Source organism: Vitis vinifera, chromosome 13 (assembly GCF_030704535.1).
Source record: "Vitis vinifera cultivar Pinot Noir 40024 chromosome 13, ASM3070453v1".
NCBI classification, from domain to species: Eukaryota; Viridiplantae; Streptophyta; class Magnoliopsida; order Vitales; family Vitaceae; genus Vitis; species Vitis vinifera.
This window is the reverse complement of record NC_081817.1, coordinates 17,939,040-17,959,867: the sequence shown is the minus strand read 5'-3', so window position 1 is coordinate 17,959,867 and position 20,828 is coordinate 17,939,040. Positions and strand designations below refer to the sequence as shown.

The 20,828-nt window shown below is 38.5% G+C and overlaps 2 long non-coding RNA genes across 2 annotated transcripts; both read left to right on the top strand.

The window, feature by feature from the left end:
- Positions 1 to 502: 502 nt before the first annotated feature.
- On the top strand, positions 503 to 4,724 carry LOC104881241 (uncharacterized). The gene is made up of 6 exons (XR_009467453.1): positions 503 to 1,090; positions 2,333 to 3,024; positions 3,111 to 3,200; positions 3,619 to 3,734; positions 3,823 to 4,182; positions 4,327 to 4,724. It is a non-coding gene; the product is annotated as an uncharacterized LOC104881241 (long non-coding RNA).
- A 1,108-nt stretch (positions 4,725 to 5,832) lies between these two features.
- LOC132254976 (uncharacterized) lies at positions 5,833 to 8,865 on the top strand. The gene is made up of 2 exons (XR_009467454.1): positions 5,833 to 6,633; positions 6,979 to 8,865. It is a non-coding gene; the product is annotated as an uncharacterized LOC132254976 (long non-coding RNA).
- The last annotated feature ends 11,963 nt before the right edge of the window (positions 8,866 to 20,828 follow it).

Sequence of the window (20,828 nt, the reverse complement as noted above, 5' to 3'; positions counted from 1 at the left end):
AGATCACGATTTGTGATGCATGACCTTGTCCATGCTCTAGCTAAATATGTTGCTGGAGATACATGCTTGCATTTGGATGATGAGTTCAAAAATAATTTGCAACGTCTCATTCCTAAAAGTACTTGCCATTCATCATTTATTCGTGATGATTATGATACATTTAAAAGTTTGAAAGGTTTCATAAGAAGGAGCATTTGTGCACATTCATAGTTATATCAACACCAAGATTTATCGATACTCAATTCATCAGTAATAAGGTGCTTCGACAATTGATACCAAGATTAGAACACCTAAGGGTGCTCTTCTTGAGTGGTTACCGGATAAATGAGATACCAAATGAATTTGGTAATTTAAAACTTCTAAGGTATCTGAATTTGTCTAAAAGCAACATTAAATGTTTACCTGATTCAATAGGCGGTCTTTGCAATTTACAAACATTGATATTATCATGATGTAATCAGCTTACCAAGTTGCCTATTATCATGATGTTTCACTCTAATAATAATTCATTTCAATCATTAAGCATCGGGAGGTATCCTAATCTCAGAGCCCTACCAAATTGCCTTTACAACCTCACAGATCTATATATTGCAAATAATAAAAATTTGAAATTATTGCCTCTGATAAAAAACCTCACTTGTCTTACATTGTTTTCTATCTCTCACTGTGAGAATATCAAGACCCCTTTATCCCAATGGGGCCTTTCTAGACTCACCTCTCTTGAAAACCTCTCAATTGAAGGCATGTTTCCATATGCAACTTCCTTTTCAGATGACCCCCACTTGATTATTCTTCCTACAACTCTTACCTCCCTTCACATTTCTCAAATCCATAATCTGGAATCCTTAGCCTCCCTATCTCTCCAAACCCTTACATCGCTTAGAAGCCTGGTGATCTTCAACTGCCCTAAGCTCCAGTGGATTTTGCCAAGGGAAGGACTGGTGCCTGATTCCCTGTTAGAACTACGGATTTGGAGGTGTCCACATCTAAAACAAAGGTACTTAGAGGAGGAAGGACATGATTGGCCCAAGATTGCCGATATCCCCCGTGTGGAGATACATGACTAATCCATCTCTGAGCAATAAAACAAGTATTACATCTCATTCCCAACATCTTTCTTCATCTTTCTCTCCTCAACATCACTTTCAATTTCTTTTACCTACTATTGCAATTTTTTAATTGGACTTAATTTTTTGCTAAAATTTTCAACTAGAAAGCAGATCTTGACATGGCTTCTGGCTTGGTATTTCCTCAGTGTCTAATTTTCTCTATAATCTGTCATAATTTGAAATTAGCATTATTACTTCTATCTTGCTAGGTGCAATAAATAAAATTTTAATCCAACAATTTCAATATCTAATGTATCAAGACCTTTAAATTTCTTTTACATAGAGGCTATACTAGTGGAAGTTCTAGTTTATAAAATTGGTTGGGTTTACTAATTAGATAACATTATCACTCCACTTATTCTAGTTCTAATGAGGTCATCATAATGAAGCTGAATATACTAGTATTGCAAAGTTTTATCAATTCATTCTCAATGATGGAAGTGAGTTACATCCTGCATCTTATAATCTGAGACGTAAAATGGTTCCTAGAGGAGTTATTAGGATTTTTTATTTTTATTTTTTGGTTGATAGAATGGAATTTGGGTTTTATGTTGAAGACTCAAAACATGCAGTGAATGGAGTTAGCGCTTGTTGATTGCAATCCAAATGAATTATAATAGGAAACAACAACAACAACTTGTATCTGTCTTGATTCCCATAAATCTTGAGATGTCCAAGTCTCATTTATTTTTCCACTAGATGAACTACATACCATATTTAAGCATCTACGTGTTCATGATTGTTCAATTATGTAGTCTATAGCTAGTTGAATTATGCACAATGACAACAATAGCCATAGGAATTATCTTCTTGAATAATTGGAAATCGAGGGATTTCCACCTTTCACATCCTTTCAAAGATATAAGTCATCCACTTCCTTTAAGGTAAGATAATAATATTTTGGTACAAGCAAATGGGGCCAATTAAGAATAGAAATTACAAGGAAAATATCATTTGAAGTCTTTCATAGTAGGTCAATTCCTTACTGATTGATGCTTATTTGGATTTAATTTTTCTTAGCTTAGCCGATTTTAACTCATTTATTAGAATTACTTCATTGTCTAACCATCAAATCCTTGTGAAGTTTTTAATGATATTCTTAAATTTTAGGGTCATTCTCTTTGTGCTAAATCAAGCATGCTCATTCACTTTATATAAATCTTATCTTCTTAGACATTAACTTTAGATTTTTGTTGTAATGAAATTTTTTGTTGTACATGTAGTATGCTCAAATAGGTTGCACATCATGTTGGAGCAGCAATGTCAAAGAAGATGTACATTATACGAATATTTGAAGAGAAGCATCTGAATTTGGAAACTACTAGTGTGCCTCTACAACCTCAAAATTCTTCACATAAGAAAATGTGGATCTCAAGTCCCTACCTCATCAGATTCAAAGTCTCACATCTCTTCAATAGCTTTGTGTTGCACATTGTTTAGGTTCTGGAGTTCTTTGAGAAAGCAATTTCATGAATATACTTGCAAGAGTATTAAGACCCCTTATCTTTGTGGAGCCTCCAAAGATTCACCTCTCCAAAAACTCAGTTCATTCATTTTATATTGCGCATTGTTAAATGCAATTTCCTTTTGACAGTATTTCTTGCTACAACTCTCATTGATATTTCAATGAAAATATTGTCAAATCTAGAATCCCAAGTCCCTTTCCTTGGTCTTCAGAACTTCATCTCTTTAACTTGTAGAGATTGAGGGGTGCCCTGTTCTAGCCCTCTTTACCAAGTGAAAGGTTGTCTTTTGAGTTTTATCGAATCTCTAAATCAAAGATGTTTCAAGGAGATTGCCCACTTCCCTTAAAGTGAGGATAGATCATAAACTCATTTTTGAATCGTAATAACATCAAATTGCAAAAACAGGTGCAAAGCCAATTCAACCCTATCCTATCCTTACATTCATTAAGGTAAATCTTATTCTCAACACACATTTATACTCTTTTATCTGCACAGTACCTTGTCAATTTCTCATATTGATGTTGTTTTCTACCAGTGGCTTAACTATTTGTGAAAGTCTCCATGGAGTTGTGTTGCAAGTTTGACTAGGAAACGGGTTTTAAGTACAACAATTACAAACTTATGGGTGAGTATTTTGTTTCTTGTCGATCTCTCCCATGGTTCAATGTTAGCATCTTGAGTTCTGCATGTGATGAAATCTTGGTAATTTTCTTTTAGGTGCTCTTTGAGTAATCTTAGTTGGAGATTTGACATGCAGGCATGGGATAAAAAATGTTAAGGGAGGGTGTTATTTGACAGCAGTTACAAATTGGCATGGATGTCTTCATTTCAATTATTCATCTTTTGTGGTACCTTTCTAATTGGATTTAAATACAAATTTCTAATTTCAATGTATAATGCACAAAGTTTACCTTAATAAGTGCACTTTATGTCAAAATATCTATCTTCCGTAATCAAGGAAATAATAGATTTTTCTTTGAGAAAGACTAATGAAAGTTTTCTTTATTGTATAATTATTTATGATCTTGAGTCATTTCTTTCAGGTTTTCACATTGTCAAAAGGAAGGATTCAATTTGTTGTATGTTTAATGCTCTTATTGTGTTGACAAAATGAGATTTGGATTTCACATTGGAGACCACAAGTTTGGATTGAATGCAAGTAACACCTCTTTATTTATTTCATAGATGATTAAAAAAAATAAGTAGCAAGTGCATGTGTGTCTAACTTCCATTTATTTATTCTACAGTTTATACAACACACCATGTTCTTATGTCTCTTGGAAAGTTAAGAACCTTGTTTGAAATTTGGTATGCCTTCCATGCTGAGAAGTCTCGTACTCCATGATTGTGGTGGCTCGAATAGCAACTTGCATCTGTCATGATACATGGAGAACTCAAGACAACATCTGTTTTTTAATGTCTTTCAAATTAGTGGATTTCATATTAATTTCTCAATCAATGTACAATGTGTTTTTCATGGAACATTGCTAAATAATTTTATAATTTCCTTTTTTTTTTTTTTTGTCTATGAATCATTAATAAATTTTGATTGCAAACAATTGTCAAGATTCATTAGCATCAACTTTATCCAACATACAAGTTTTTAGGTAAGTGATAAACATTGAAATTTTTTCTATTTTGTTTGGTTTGAAATTCTCTTCAATTTTAAACTAACATATTGCTATTTGTTTGCAACATGTTATATTTGTAGAAAATTTTCTTATCAAGATTTATATTGAATAATGTTTAAGGTGAAGGAGACTTTTTGGCATGTCTTGCTGTTTTGAGTTGTGCAAGTTAGAGGCTCAAAGAGCACAAACTCTTATGACTGGAAGAAAGACAATTGAGCTCTCATTCTATGATAAGTTGTGAGCATTGTATGGTATTCTTTGAATTGCACATAGCCTTATTTAGCTTTCGAATACTTAATGCAATTGTGCATGAACATAAACTAAACTCATACTTGACACAATTGTGAGTTATATGGTATTCGTTCTTATTTTCTTTTTATTTTATGCATGGGTCAAAAAATGCACTCTTGGTTACTTTGAACTTTAACTTTAATACCCAAGGAACATTTGGTTATTGCAATACCTAATGCTTTTTGGAAGTTGGTTATGGTATTCATGGGTGAAAAAATCTTTGTTTTTATTTTAAGTAGATTCATGGCCTTCATCAATTCCTTTCATATTCCTAATATTATAAATCTTACTTGTTTTCCCAAATTGCATATCCTATGATAGAAGTGAAAGCATTAAAGATTGTTAATTGAAAGAAATAATCTATTTGCAGCTGGAGATTGGAGATAAGATTACAACATGATCTCACGTCCTTGGTAATTTGTAGATTTAGGGTTTTCACAAGGCTTTGCCCCTAACACCAGTAAAAGAAGAAGAGCTACCAAGTAATTTGTACTAACATTAGTACCTTATATATCCAGTTTCATAGAGAGTTGATAATTGAATTGGTGCTCAACATGTGGTCTTTGTCCCAAGATAGGTGCGTTATCCATGCCAAGCAGATGCCCTGTTCAAATTATAAGGCTTTGGATTCCTTAATGATTGGAATGATCTCTAGAATTCTTGCCTATTTCTAAATTTCATGTCACATCTTTCCAACAGACCAGCTTCCTTGTGCTCTAAATTGTGGAGATCACGAGTTACTAAAATTTGTGGTTTGCATTAGAGAAGGATTGTTTGATGCTCTCACTACTGGCTACATGTTTTGCCCTTGAAACTACATATCTTTCAATCCTCTCTGGTGAGAAAAGAATAAAGAACATAAACAAGTTGTCCCATGATGACTCACATTCCTAAGGTTCTAGTTGATGATGTACCTTCTTGAGATTGAAGAGTGAGAAATGTCAAAGACAACCCTTATCTGAGTGAGGCCTTCAAAGACTCCTCACTCTCAAACAACTCATGATTGATGGTATACTTTAAGATGTGTTTCTTCTCAGATGGCCTGTCCTTTCTTCCAATGTATCTCCTGTATATTTTCATGTAAAGATTCCGGAATCCATGACTTCCCTACATCACCAAGACCTCACCTAAGCTCTAGTGGTATTTGGCAACTGAAGGAGAACTCTGCCATGGTTCAGAGCTATACATCAGTTCTAAATCCAGTGATGAGACATCAATTCAAGATTGCCCATAGGTCCTATTTATAAATAGATGGAGAGATTCATCTTTGATCCATAATAGTTTGGATTCCAAAAATGGAAGCTGGTGGAGTTCATCCTATTTTATATATATATATATATTCAGTAAGTTTCATCTATTCCCAACACATAATTCTTACATTTTATCTTCTTTTTATGAGTATAAATTGTCATATTGTTGAAATTTTCTACAAGTTGAGTTACTAGAGAATCCTTACACTGAACATTTTTGTTGAAAACTTGACTAGGGGGCAACTTTTGACAACAATTACAAGCTTTAAAGCTTCACATTTTCTATTCGAAGTTCATTTCCCTTGTGGTCCCTCCCATAGTCCTATGTAAGCATAAATGTTTTTCTCTCTCTTAATTTAGATTTTCACACAATTGTTTAACTGAATTAGCAAGATGTTTTATTTGGTGTATTATTGTAGGATTCTTTTTGTGACAGGTTGTCTAACTTCCTATTCACTATGTTTCTTACTATGTTCAAGTGACATGCCAATTGGATATCTGGAATTTATATGTTGTAATGAATGAGAAGCTACCAAGAGGGTGCACAACTTCAAGCCTCTTAGAGAGCTAATAATTGATGGTTGCATGGCCCGAGACACGCCTCTTTTCTAGGGATAGATTTTTCATCTAATGTAAGAAGGTAGATAATTCAAAATTGTGTATAGAGGCTCTACGGTTGTTACTAATTGGAATGATTCACAATTCAAGCAATAACAAGTCTCTAGAATTATTTTAGATTTCTAAATGTCCTCTCATGTATTTCCAAGAGGCCAGTTTCCTACAATATTCCTAATGAAGGTGGAGATCCTAAGTTACCAAAATTGGGGTGTAAAGTGGATGAATGTTGTCAAATGCAAAAGAAGAATACCACTTCTCTTGAATAACGGTATGCTACTTGTCTCTATCTCTCATATTATTGTCAAGAGATGCCTTACCTGATGCTTAAACACCTTGGTATTTATGAATATGGAAAACATGTTTTGTTTTTGTGTCATGTTCCACTCCCAATGCTTCCATTTTTTTGTGAACTAGTTGTGGTGGCTGCCCACTTGGTCTTTCTCAATTCCTTGTTTATTGGCAATATTCCAAAGCTTAATTCTCCTCCCAAATCACATGCTAGAGTATAAGTGATAAAATTAGCCATTGTTTGTTACTAGGAAATCATCCATTTGTGTTAAAGAGATTGGAGATCGAATACCAACATAATCTAATTTCTCTTTGTGATTTGAAGATTAAGGGTTTTCAAAAGCATTTTCTCCAATATCAGTGGATGAAGACAAGCTGCCACAGAAACAACTAGCAGTTTTGATTGAGTTGGTGTCCAAGTCTCCCAAAGAACTCACAATTAAGTTGGTGCTCAAGACAGTTTACTTCCCCAAGATAGGTTTGTTATTGCATAGTTTAAAATTATAGCACTTTGATTCCTTACTGATTGGAATGCATGATAGCACAACATGTATCTGGAATTCTTGTATTTTTCTAATTGTGTTATGTTTGCTGAATAAGCTAGCTTCCTCTAGTGCTCTAAAATGTGGAGATTACAAGTTGCTAAAATTTGTGCGTCTATATATATTAGATGAAGATTGGGTGATTCACAAGAACAACTGCACATCCCTTGAATCATGTATGTTGCTCAGTCTCCACATCATGGAGACATCTGCTAAGCTCCATTTGTAGTTGGCAAGTGAAACTATATATGAGAGACATAACTCCTAAATCCAATGATGAGAGATGACCCAAAGATAGCCCACATCTCCTATGTGAAAACAGATGGCGAGATTCATCTTTGATCTATAATGGCTCACAACAATAGCAGAAGCAAGGAGAGTTCACCATATCTTAGTTTCATACCATTGAAATTTCCTTCAAGTGGAGCTATTTGGTGAATTTTGCAGTTACCTTTATTGTTAAAAAAAACTTCACTATAGAGTAGTATTTGACAGTTGTTACAAGCTTTATGACTTTACATTTACTATTCAGTGTTTGTTCCTCTTGTTGATCCATTCCACAGTCCCACGTAAGCATCAATATTTGTATCTCTCCCAATTCAATTTTTAATGCAACTTTATCCTTTAACTGGATGAGTTCATTTATGTTAATAAGATTTTCTTTTTGGTGTATTCCTACAAGATTCTTTCTACGATGGGTTGTTTAACTTCACTTTTAGCATAGCTTCTAGTTCATTAGGTGTAGTGAAATTGGCAATTGGATATCTACAAATCATATGGTGCAATATATAAGAAACCACTAAGAGGGTGTAGAACCCTGAGTTTGTTAAGAGAGATGGTTGCATGCCCAAGAAACATTGATCTCTTTCCTATGGACAAATTTGTATATATATCTTTGGAGTTGTTATTGATTGGAATGATTCAAAAGTAGCAACATGCCACTGTGATTCTTTTAGATTTCTAAATGCCCAATTTCCACATTTTTCCAAGAAGGCAACTTTCTGCAATCATAATGAAGGTGGAGATTCTGAGTTGCCCAAATTTGGAGTTCAGACTAAATGCATGTTGTCAAATGCAAATGTAGAACATCACTTCTCTTGAATACTGGTATGTTGCTTGTCTCTTATTTCTCGCATAATTGTTGAGAGATGCCTTACTTGATGCTTAAACATCTTGGTATTAATGATCATGGAAAACAGATTTCGGGTGGTAGAGAAGGGGATAATGCACCACAACATATTTCTTGTACATCTTGCAAGGATGCTCTACCATAATGATCAAAATAAACATAGCCAAAACTAAGCAATGAGACGAGGAGGAAGGAGAAGGGAAGGAGAGGAAGCAACCCAATGCAAAAATGCATCAAATTGTTGTGTCTTGACAAGGGAATGAAGAGATGGAGAACACAAGATGTTGCTTTTTGGTAATAGGAGGAAGTCATGAAGATAAATTGTTTTGCTTGACCAAGAGAGGAAGAAACGGAGAAAAAAGAATCCAAGGTTCATTAGAGGATACTAGTGCGACATTACACCCATGTAAATATAAACTAACTGTCAATGCCACATTGAATAAGGTTCACATGATATGCCTATGAGTGCTACACTTCTGTAATTTCATCAAACTGTCATGCCACAAACTGTGTGCATCAATATACCATGCTAATATAGTAACCCATAACTGCTTCCTAACTTTACATGATCAAAGAGGAAAATAATCATATCGTGATCTACAAACCTAATGAATACAATTAAATCCAAATAATACAATCATTACAGCTCAATAAAGAAAAATATTTTAGAAGAGCTTAGTGCACAAACCACCCTCGATCCTTCATAACATCAGAACTTAGTGCACAACCTTTAAGTTACACATGGTAGACTATCAACTATAGGCAAAAGTTGAGTGTCTGCCAAGTCCATCATGTTGTGGAAGAATCATGTCAATCTTCATTTCATACATCTCTTCCTCCTTTAGCCATCAACCCATCCATAAATTGAGTACTCTGTCCCTACCACCGGAGGCTACCTTCTCACCATCTGGACTCCAATCAACAGCAAAAACCTTTCCAGAGTACGAAAAGAAGGAAAACATTAATTAAACCAAGTACAATGTCAAAAGAAGAATATTAAGTAGTACTTAAGAGGAGAAAAATACCTCATCTTCATAGCCTGGAAGATCTTGTTTTAACTTTTCTGTCCGGATATCTCAAGCCTATACGATAAACAATATTAAATCGAGTTCATTGCTATGTTGTTGATGTTAGCATGAATAAGGAAAGCCACCTTGGCAAAACAGAAGCACTCACATTCCCTACTGCAACCATAATTTCCCACCTACTCTAAAAATTCTAACCCGAAATTAGTAGACATGACCGTCCTTAATATTAGTAATTGGTTTCTAACATATTTGCAACAATTTAGAACAGCTACAAGGCTTGGTGTGATGGGAGTGTCTGTGGTGGTCAGGAGTGCAGGGGAAGATTCATAAGAAATATCCAAAGTAGAATACATTCATAAGATTTTTTATTTTACTATGTTTTCATAATACACTCTCCCGAATTACTGTTTAAACTTGGAAGAAAAAAATGTCGATGTGACTATATCTAACTATAATTTACCACAATAAGACTTCATAAGGAAAGAGTATACCTGAAATCAGGACGAAATATTTTTCCTAGTCCGACCTTTGTTTTTTTCTTTTTTAGTGCCTTGAAAAGTTATAAGGAAGCAATAGAATCATTCAACTATATGATAACCCCATCTATACCACAAAAAGACATAGTTCCCACAATTTACCTTCAGTATAGAGTCTTTCTTTCCACTCAAAAGAAGCCTACCATCAACAGACCAACTATAGGGCAAACATGAAACAAAATGATTGACTATGTAAAGAAAAAAAAAAGAAAAAAAGAAGGGATTGTCTTAAACAAGAATAATAGAAGTGATTCAAACCTTATCTGATGGACAGGCTCGACATGGCCACAAAAAACAACAACAAATTAATGGCATTAGCATTGAGAAGTAGCATCAATTCATTTTTCTTTCAATCCTCAAAGTCAGCTGCCATTATGTCTTCTCATTTGTATGAACATAAAATGCTTTGGACTTTAATTGATCAAAATCTTGCATATCTGAAATTATACTTCTTTCTTCTGAGTTTTTAGGTTGCTAAAGGATGGAGTTTAATTTCTGATCAATATGTGTACATATAAATGCCCTTATCTGCATTACTAAATTTTAATGTTTTGAAGTTTGTGTCCTGTTCCAATTCGATTACTCTAATTGATTTGTCAACTAACATTCTAAAGCTTCCTCATCTTCTCTGACAGCATGCATCCAGGAAGACATCTGTGCATGGAGAATGGAGATTTAGGATTATAGCCTTTTCCTCGATACTAGAAGAAGAAGAGCTTCCACAAAAGCAATTGGCATTGCCACAAAAGCAATAATTATGTTTGTTGTACTGTTAAGATAAATTGGAATTCAAAAAACCTTCATTTGTCAATGTTGCGCATTCGATGAGGTCTATTACTATTAGACGATGCTTAATTGAATATTTTAATGGACTATTGATGTTGACATTCTCTTGTCCCAACTTTGGTTTGTTTTTCTATTTTCTTTTGGGCTATACTAAAGATTTAATGGATTATTGATGTTGATGTTCTCTTGTCCCATATTTGATTAATCTCTTGCTTTGCGTTTTAACTATTGATAATATTTTTTTGTAATTATTCTTAGGGTCACATATGTTAATTGGTATATACACATTTGTTTTCCTATTATATTTTTATTGTCATTTCTTTCTATCTATTTCTAGAAGTATTCACTTATATATCTTTTCTGAAATTGTAATTGATTTTAGTTTTTTGTGCATATAGGTCATTTTTTTGGGAAATTAACATTGTAGTCGGATAAGCTAGCATGAAGGAGTATGTTGAAGACCAAAGCACAATTAGGTTGCATGTAAAGAAAAAATGGACTATGTTAAGGGACTAAACATTAAAGTTGTGACTTTTTTTTTTGTTATTTTAATATATTTTAGCTTTTTGTGTTTCTTATTTATGAAATAGAAGTTCCCTATTTGTGATTAAATATTGCAATTTGGAAATGTATTAGTAGGTGAAAAATTAGGTGCAACAACTGATTTCATTGGTACATAATTTTTTTTCTTATGTGTATGCATTATTTCAATAGCAAGTGAAAAATTAGGTGCAACAATTATTAAATTAAAACTAAATTTAAAATTAAAAAATTATCTTCCTTGATGCTTTTACTAAGTGTCAAGGAATGAGAGTAACCACATGTAGTGTGAACAACTAACAATGACACTTTTTTAAGTGTCAAGGATCTCTTCAATGGTGCTTTCTAGAAGTGTCCTTATAGTTCGATATTTGAAACTGCTAAACAATGACACTTATAGAAAGTGTCAAGGTTTCTTCTACTCAACAATGGCGCTTATAAAAGTGTCAATGTAGTTTGATATAACTAATGATGACACTTTTTTTAAGCGTAAAGGTTCTCTTCAATGGCGCTTTCTAGAAGCGTCAGTGTAGGCAAATACTTATTATGACAGGCTACTAGATGACGCTTTGGGGAAGTGCCATTGAATGCATTTCTTGACACTTAAAAAGCGTCATGGTTAACATTTTTTCTTATAGTATACTAAAAAAGCCTCAATGTTTCCTAGATATTTGGTAATTGAATTGGTCCTCAAGACTTGGTTTCTTTCCACAAAATAGGTTTTTGATCCATGCTAAGTAGGTGTTTCATTCAAAATTAATGGGCTTTAAATTTTCTCGTGGATTCTGAATAATTCATAACAACTCATCTATGGAATTCTTGCATGTTTTTAATTGTCTCTTCATGTCTTTCCAACAGGTCTGCTTCCTCCCATGCTCTAAATTGTGGATCACGTGTTGCCAAAATTTGTGGTTTATACTAAATGAGGGTTGTTTAATGCACAAGACTAAGTGTAAATCCCTTATATACATCTATGTTGTTGTTAGTCTCCACTTCCACATCAATTTCTGGGGGGTATATTACCTGCCATAATTAAATACCTCCATATTTATGATTGTGAAAAGCAAGTTCATTTGTTGGAAGTCAAGAAGATGTGCACTAATGCATTTTGAATATCAAGATAAACAATAATCCCCAAGCCTCCAAAGTTCTCTAAGACTACTTTGCATGACTCGAGGGAATTCAAATCTGCCTACCTCCTTTACCAATAGTTACCTCACTTAAGTTCTGTACAAACCTCTCGCATCTCAAAATAAGCCCCAAAGATGATATCAATAATGGATAGACGCCTCCTCAAGTGCTAAAGTAACAAAAGCCCTCTCTGACGAGATAACCTTCTCAAGGTAAGGATCTCTAAACCAGTGTCTGTGGGGTAGATAGTGGGAATGATGTGACTATCCTCCATGTAATGAATTGCGAAGGATCACCACTCAGGGTGGAGAGAATATGAAACAAAATAAGCGATAGATAGGATAAGGAAGAAGAGATGAAGAACACAACCAATAAGATACGATGGAATGCAGTAATGTGATGGTAGGAAAAATAATGAGAGAAAGATGCACCTATAGGTCCAAGACTCATGAGACTCCCAAACAATGCATGCATACACTAAAGGGCCCCTATCCCGACGTAAAAAGTGATCAAGACAATAAGAAAGAAAGATTATAATGCACATGTGAGGCTCAATGGGCTAGCAACGGTCTAAATATCAAAAGTGAACAACAAGGTATATGGCTAATAGAAATGATGACTACCCATCCTGCGACCATGGTCTCAAACATAGTACCTTTTTAGCTGATCCACATTGGTCGGTTCTGAGAATCGATTTCCATCTATATCCATCAACCATGCAACGCCCTCTAGGGTCAACTCCCTGATGAAATAAGGTCCGCTCCAATTGGGTCTGAACTTCCCTTTAGGATTTATGATCAATCCCCTGATGACCTTCAGAACCAAGTCACCTATCCGTAGTGGTCGAGGCATGACCCGCTTCTTAAAGCACTGGCCATCTTCCTCTGGTAGGCACGAACATGGTCTGTTGCCCTCAATCTTCTCTCATCTAGGAGATTGAGTTTATCAAATCGAGTCTTAGCCCAATCTGCCTCGAGAATCTGCTGCTCCAATGCTACCCTCAATGAACCCATCTCAATTTGAATTGGTAACACTGCCTTTATACTGTATACCAAAGAGTAGGGTGTGGCTCTTGTAGAAGTGCGAAAAGAAGTCTGATAAGCCCACAATGCAAATGGGAGTTTCTCTGACCAATCCCAAGAAGTCTCAAACATCCTCGGCAAGATCCTCTTAATATTCTTATTCACGGCCTCTACTGCCCCATACATTTGCGGCCTGTATGCAGACGACCTATGATGCCGGATGCCATATCGCTGCACTAAGGTGTCAACCTCTACTCTTAAATGTACCCCTTCATCCAAAATCAACTCGTGAGGGACTCCATAACGATAGATAATGTGTGATCTGATGAAACTAACGACTTCAGATGATGTCAATCTCGCATACGAAGCAGCCTCCACCCACTTAGTGAAGTAATCGATGGTGACCAAGATGAACTCATGACTACTGGAAGATTTGGCGAAATCTTCCCAATGATGTCGATACCCCATACTGAAAAAGGTCACGGTGACCTCAACGCATGTAACTCTGAAGGTGGCTCATGAATAAGGTCCCCGTGTATCTAACACTCTAGACATCTATGAACAAACTGGCAATAATCTATCTCCATGGTCAACCAAAAATGGCCAGTCCTCATGATCTTACGAGCCAACATATGTCCTCCCATATGTAGTCCACAGACTCCCGCATGAACCTCTCTCATAATTCGATCGGCAAAGGCACGGTCCAAGCATAATGTCTCACCATAAATCATGAATCGGACATCCAACTGTCTCAATGCTCTCTTATCCTTGGCTGTGGCGGCCTCAGGATATACTCCAAGTCTCAAAAAGTGATATATGTTGTGATACCATGGCAAACCATCATCTAACTCTGTATCGTCGATCACACAAGAGTAGGTAGGAACAGGTCTCGACTCGATCAATAAAGGATAAATAGTGGCATCAACAGGAATGTCAATCATGGAAGCTAGAGTAGCTAAGGCATCAGCAAACTGGTTTTACGCTATAGGCAAATGTGTATATCTCAAATCATCAAATCTCCCAACCAATAGCTCTAAATATGCATGGTAAGGCCTAAGCTTCACATCTCTAGTCTTCCAGTCACCATGACTCTGTCTCAATACTAGATTGGAGTCCCCAAACACCTCCATTTGTTTAATCCCGAGCTCGAGAGTTGTCTCTAATCCCAAGATACAAGCCTCATACTTAACAATGTTGTTCGTGGCAGGATGTCGATCCGAGAATGCCAAACGAACAGATCTAGGAATGTGATCACCACGAGGGGATATCAACAAGACGCCTATCCCGTATCCAGAATGGTTGGCTACACCATCGAAGCACATGCACCAACCTGACAAACTAGTCACAACAGCGACATCCTCATCTGGGAAGTCATCATCAATGGTTCTACCATCAAAAACTGGTAATGAGGCTAAGTGATCTGCAACAATGCTCCCTCTAATGGACTTTTGAGTGACATAATGGATGTCAACCTCAATCAGAAGTACTGACCATCTCATGAGATGACCGACCAAAGCGGGCCTATCAAACAAATATCTCAGAGGATCTAGACGGGATATCAAGTGCATTGAATACTCAGTCATGTAATGTCTCAATCGACGAGTGGCTCAAACCAATGCCAAACAATAGCGCTCAATCATGACATATCTTGTCTCATAGTCTAGCATCCTCTTACTCAAATAAAAAAATGGTTCACTCCTTGCCCGAATCATCGAGCTGAGCCAACATGCAACCTAAAGCCACGTCTGAGACTGACAAGTATAGGAGTAAAGGACGGCCTGGTGTAGGAGGCGCCAAGACTGAAGGTGACAACAAGTACTCTTTGATCCTCTCAATTTCCCACTAACACTGATCATCCTAAATCGTAGGTTGACTCTTCCTCAAGAGTCAAAAAATGGGCTCACAGATGTCTGTCAATCTAGCAATGAATCTGCTGATGTACTGAAGTCTACCCAAGAAGCCTTTGACCTCTCTCTCTGTCCTCGGTGCAGGCATGTCAAGGATAGCTCTAATATTGTTTGAATCTACCTCTATGCCTCTCTTATTGACCATATATCCAAGGAGCTTCCCAGAAGTCACTCCAAAAGTTCACTTCTTGGGATTCAACCTCAATCTGAATTGCCTGATCCTGTCAAAGAACCTCTTCAAAGCTGATAGGTGATCTGATCTATATTGGGATTTTGCTATCATGTCATCTACATAAACCTCGACATCCCGATGCATCCTGTCATGGAAGAGGGTGGTCACTACTCTCTGATAGGTGGCTCCTGCATTCTTCAATCTAAATGGCATGACTATATAGCAATAAGTACCCTACTCGGTAATGAAGGACCTTTTTTCCATGTCCTTTGGAGCCATCAGAATCTGATTGTACCTGGAAAATCCTTCCATAAATGACAACATCGAATGGCCTGCTGTGCTATCAACTAACATGTTGATGTGTGGGAGAGGAAAATCATCCTTAGGACTGACCTTGTTGAGATCTCGGAAATCAACACAAACTCTCACTTTGCCGTCTTTCTTGGGAACAAGGATAACATTGGCCAACCACTTGGGGTACTCGACCATTGATAAAAATCCCACACTGAGTTGCTTCTAGATCTCCTATTTCACCTACAAGCTCCAATGAGGGTACAATCATCTCAACTTCTGCTTAACCGGTCTTGCATGGGGCAGGAGTGGCAAACGATGCTAAACGATAGATGGATCAAGGCCTGGCATGTCCTCATAGAACCAGGCAAAAACGTCCAAGTATGATCTAAGCATCTGGATGAGGCTGTCCATCTCATCCGTAGATAAATCCGATCCGATCTTCAACTTCTTGGGCTGGTTTGCTGCACCAAAAGCAACGATCTCTATGCCTCCTATAGCAGGCGAAACTCTTTAATCCATGGGGTTTGGATCAGAATCAAAAAATGAGTCATCATCTGAATCAGGCTGCGCAATCTCATCATCAATATCAAATATCTGTGATGTGAGTGAAGAAGGTGCAGATAAAGCAATATCACGAGAGACAGGCAAATAGTCGAAAATGCTCAAATCCATAAATGAAGAGTCATAAACATCGTCATGATGGGAGACAAATCTCGATAAAACATCAAAGGAAAGAGGTTGGTCCACAAAGTCAAACGCTCCTTTAACTAGGCCAACATGGTCATCAAATAAACCATCAATAACTATAACATCCTCGGCAATCTCTGGAGTAGGGGCAGTCTGGATCTCCTCAGCGATCTCGATGGCAGACACCCCAAAAAGATCAAATGGTGAAACAAGCTCAAGCTGGGCTATCTCCTCAATCTGGCTCAAGCTCATCGCGAGCATCTCATCAACGTACTCGTCATGTGGCACAGTTCCGTCCACTATGTCTCCGATCTCGGAAAATGTCCTGTGCTCATCGATCTCATCCGGGAAACAAAACGTCATTAGGCTCAAGTGATCTGGAAAGGGAGGGGCGGTCAACGCAGAAGTCGAAGTGCCAAGGGCTCCGTCACTCAATCGCAACTGCTGGATGAGGCGCTGAAGCTCGGCCTCCTGAGTAGTGCTGAGTCCCCCAATGATACCATCCGATGGTGTCTGTGGCTCCAATGCCCTCACGAAGTAACTTGTCAAGCTCAAGGTGTACGGGCAAAAAGGATAATCAAACAGCGTATGAGTTAGTAAAGCTCTCACCCTCTCCTTGTGCAATCGCACCATATATCGATAATTGACCTCAGTGGGAATGAATCCGAGTCCAAATGGTATATCATGGTCTGGGAAAGCCATGAACTCACTTGGCCCATGCTGGTGCTGCCCCAAATCCATGCCAGGAAGATAAGACATGCCCCTTATCATGTCGAGCACCACTATGCTATTGTGATGATCAAACGACATGGCCATAAAGTCTCGGTAGAAATCCTTTATCTCTAGGGTCTGCACCTCTTTAAATGTGAATTCGGTCAGAAGTAGGTCATCATCACTGTGACTGATTTGAAGTACTGGCTCTGCAGAAATGAACATATCTCTCACAGACGTTACCATGACGACTTGGTCGTATTGAATGAACTTCACCTTCTGATGAAGGAAAGAAGGAATGGCCCCGGCTCTGTGGATCCAAGGTCAGCCCAAAAGTAGGTTAAAAGATGTAGGAATCCTCAAAAGCTGAAACAAAGTGACAAAAGTGGTCGGACCTATCAGCAGCTCAATCTCTAGAGTTCCCATAACCTTCCTATGAGTACTGTCATATGCTCGAACGATCTGAGTGGAGGAACCAAAATCAGATGGTGCGTAACCGAGAGCGATGGTCGTGGCCAGATGACAAATGTTCAAGGCCGAGCCATTGTCCAAAAAGACTTATGGAACTCGACGGCCTGAACAACCAACAGATATATAGAGTGGACGTGTGTGGCTTGAGCCCTCCGGTTGCAAGTTGTCGTCCGAGAATACTATGCTTGTGGCTCTACCGGCCATCATCATATGATCAACCCCTCCGAAGTGGTAGCAGTCTCAACTTTGATCTAGCTTAGGGATCGAATCAATGCATTTCTATGAGTGTTGGAAGATGCTAACAAGCTCTAGATAGAAATGCGAGCCTGAGTGCTCTGTAACTACCTCAAAATCTCATCATCCTCTCTCTTGACCTCCTCTTGGGAAGACGTCCCCTTCAAGGGTCTAGCGACTGAGGGGGGCTGTTGTCATACCACTCTACCCCCGCGGATAACATACTATACATTAGAAGTGTGAACATCATCAACATATTGAGCCTGAACCTCATCGACATCTGGAATCAAAATAAAAGGCCTCTGGACACTGTAATGCAGGAAAGTCAATGGCTCGACAATGGTCGTCTGTACTGATGCCACCTCGGGAACTAATCTGAAAGGAACGGGCATCCGAGGTCCCAAAGTCACCTCGCTCATCTCATAAATCTCATATGATATTATGGGCTCTAGCTCCGACTCATCCCAACTCAGCGTGTGGATGTCGTCATCAAACTCAACAAAATCGATGGAGTGCATGCTATCGATCAGAGGGGGAACCGCGTGTGTAGTGTGAATCAGTAATGGGTTCGTGGTTACACTTGGCTAACCCAAGTGAACCAAACCCTGGTAGATCAGATCCTGGATGGCATGTCTACGAGTGGTACAGCGATCGGTCTCATGTCCAGGCCCTTAATGGTATGCACAGTGCAGCTCCATCCTGAACTAAGGTGGAACAGGCTAAGGTGGCGGCCTAGGAGTGAGAGCAGTCAATAACCCAGCCTCTATAAGCTTTCGAAGAGTCTGGCTCAACGACATGCCTAACTGTGAAAATTACCTCTACGTCCTCAAAGCAAATGGAGTAGAGGTCTGCTGAGCTTTGGGCCTGGGATGGGAATATGTAGGTCTCGTAGTGAACTGTGTCGTATAACATGGTTGTCCTGTGGCCGAATATGAAACAGGAGGTCTCTTTGTGCCCTTGGTGGCATAGTAAGGCAAAGCTAGTGTCTGAGACATGTAAGTCTGATCATAAGTCGGACGAGGTGCCCGTGGCCTATATTGATAAGGCGTATAAAAAGGATGAGTCTTAGGAAGCCGTGGAATTGGCAGATGACGCCTATGAGGCCTCTGACTGGTAGAACCAATAGCACTCACATCAACTGATCTCTGTCCTCTGAATGGTTTCTTCCCCTTGACATCACTAAGGGAAGAGTCTGTCCACAAACCTCTGAAAATACCGTCCTCAACATCATACAAAGCCAAAACTAGAGAATCGAAATCTATGAATGGTATCTCGACTACATGCTTGGAAATCCTGGGTTGTAAACTCCTCAAAACCATCTGTATATGATCCCTCTTTGAAGGCCTATCAATGATCTCGACAATCTTCCCACGCCAGCGGGAGATAAATGATGAAACAGACTCGTCTGTCCTCTGTCTCAAAGCCTCGAGCTCTCTCCTCGATACATCTACGATAGTGTTAAATGAAAACTGTTGTAAAAACTCCTGGGCTAAGTTGTCCCATGTCTGACGTCTCGAGGACTCCAAAGAAGCAAACCATCGATGGGTCGCCCCACTTAGAGATAGTGGGAATAAAGTGATCATCTAGGACTCGTCCAAACCCTGGGCTCTTATCACCGTGCTATAGAGTCGGAGGTGGATGCGAGGACAACCAATGCTCGTGTATCTCTCTATGTCAAGCATCCTGAACTTAGCCGGTAAACTAGCCACTGGCATACCCTCAAGATCATCCTAAACAGCTGATCCATCAGACACTCTCAATTGCCTCATGCGCTGCTCAATACGGTCCATACGTGCATGAGCATCATCAATGACTGTGGTATGAACGGTTGCCGGTAGAGCAACCTCAGAATGTTCATGTAATACATAAGGTGAGGCATGAGGCACTATCAAAACAGGTGGTGGCGGTGAAGGTGGCAATGAATCATGAAGTGTCTCATCCTGAACTACATGCGGTCTACTCTGCTGGTTGCTAATCTCTTGTCTGAGACTAGCCAAAGCCTCTTGGATAGAAGCCATGTCGGCTGTAAACTGATCAACTGTAATGACCTACTGATCCATACCCGATCTCTCTGAAAATTGAACCAATCTCCTCTCTACTCTGATCCAATAAGGTAAGTCCAGACTGAGAACAAAGATCCAATCTTGGAAAGCATGAAGAAATGAAAAAGGATATGGCCGAGGGAAAGCATAGAAGAAATGATAATCTGAATAGAAACAAGCAAGGTATCCAAGCAAAGATGGATTGTCCGACCGTACTCAAACTCATACTGATCTCTGTGCACTCTAACTGGAGACTAAAGAAGGAGTATTGGAACCCAAACTGTGACTACAGAGGCTCTGAAGGCCCTCAGATGCACCCACATGTAGAGAGGGAGCCCTAATCAAATGATCTACAGCTCAACCTACAAGGTTGAGGTGGCTCTAATGGATATGGGTGGACTTTGAAAGATCCCTAGCAGAAGCGATCATACCCTCCGACGGTACGCAACCTCTTGCATGCCTCTGAAGAGACAGGGCGCTTCCATGCAAGGTGGTCATCACCTCCACACATGCACTACCTTGACATCCCAGGGGGTTTCCTATAGTGAAACTTTTCAAACTCTCAACGCTCAATGGTCAACTGGAGTGCACAGTGAACGGTGTGGGTGAATTCGAAAACCCTAAGAAGATCAAACAAAAAAGAAAACACACTGGCTACACAAATATCCATGAAACCTAGCTCAGGGCTATACAGATCTTCAATGATCGGACTCGAATCGACATCAAAGTGTCGGTCACCTCCGGAATTCTCCCAAACATCGATACAGCCTGTCGCTAGACCCTACTCCTAATCTTTGGCTCGGTCAAAGTAACAAACACACACAAGGCCTCACACTTGCAATAGTGAGAACCAGAATAAAGGGGATGACCGAAACCAAGGGAGTTGGAGGTAAGTGGATAGATGTGAGGCCCACACGGACAAACAACATGCAATCACGTAGAA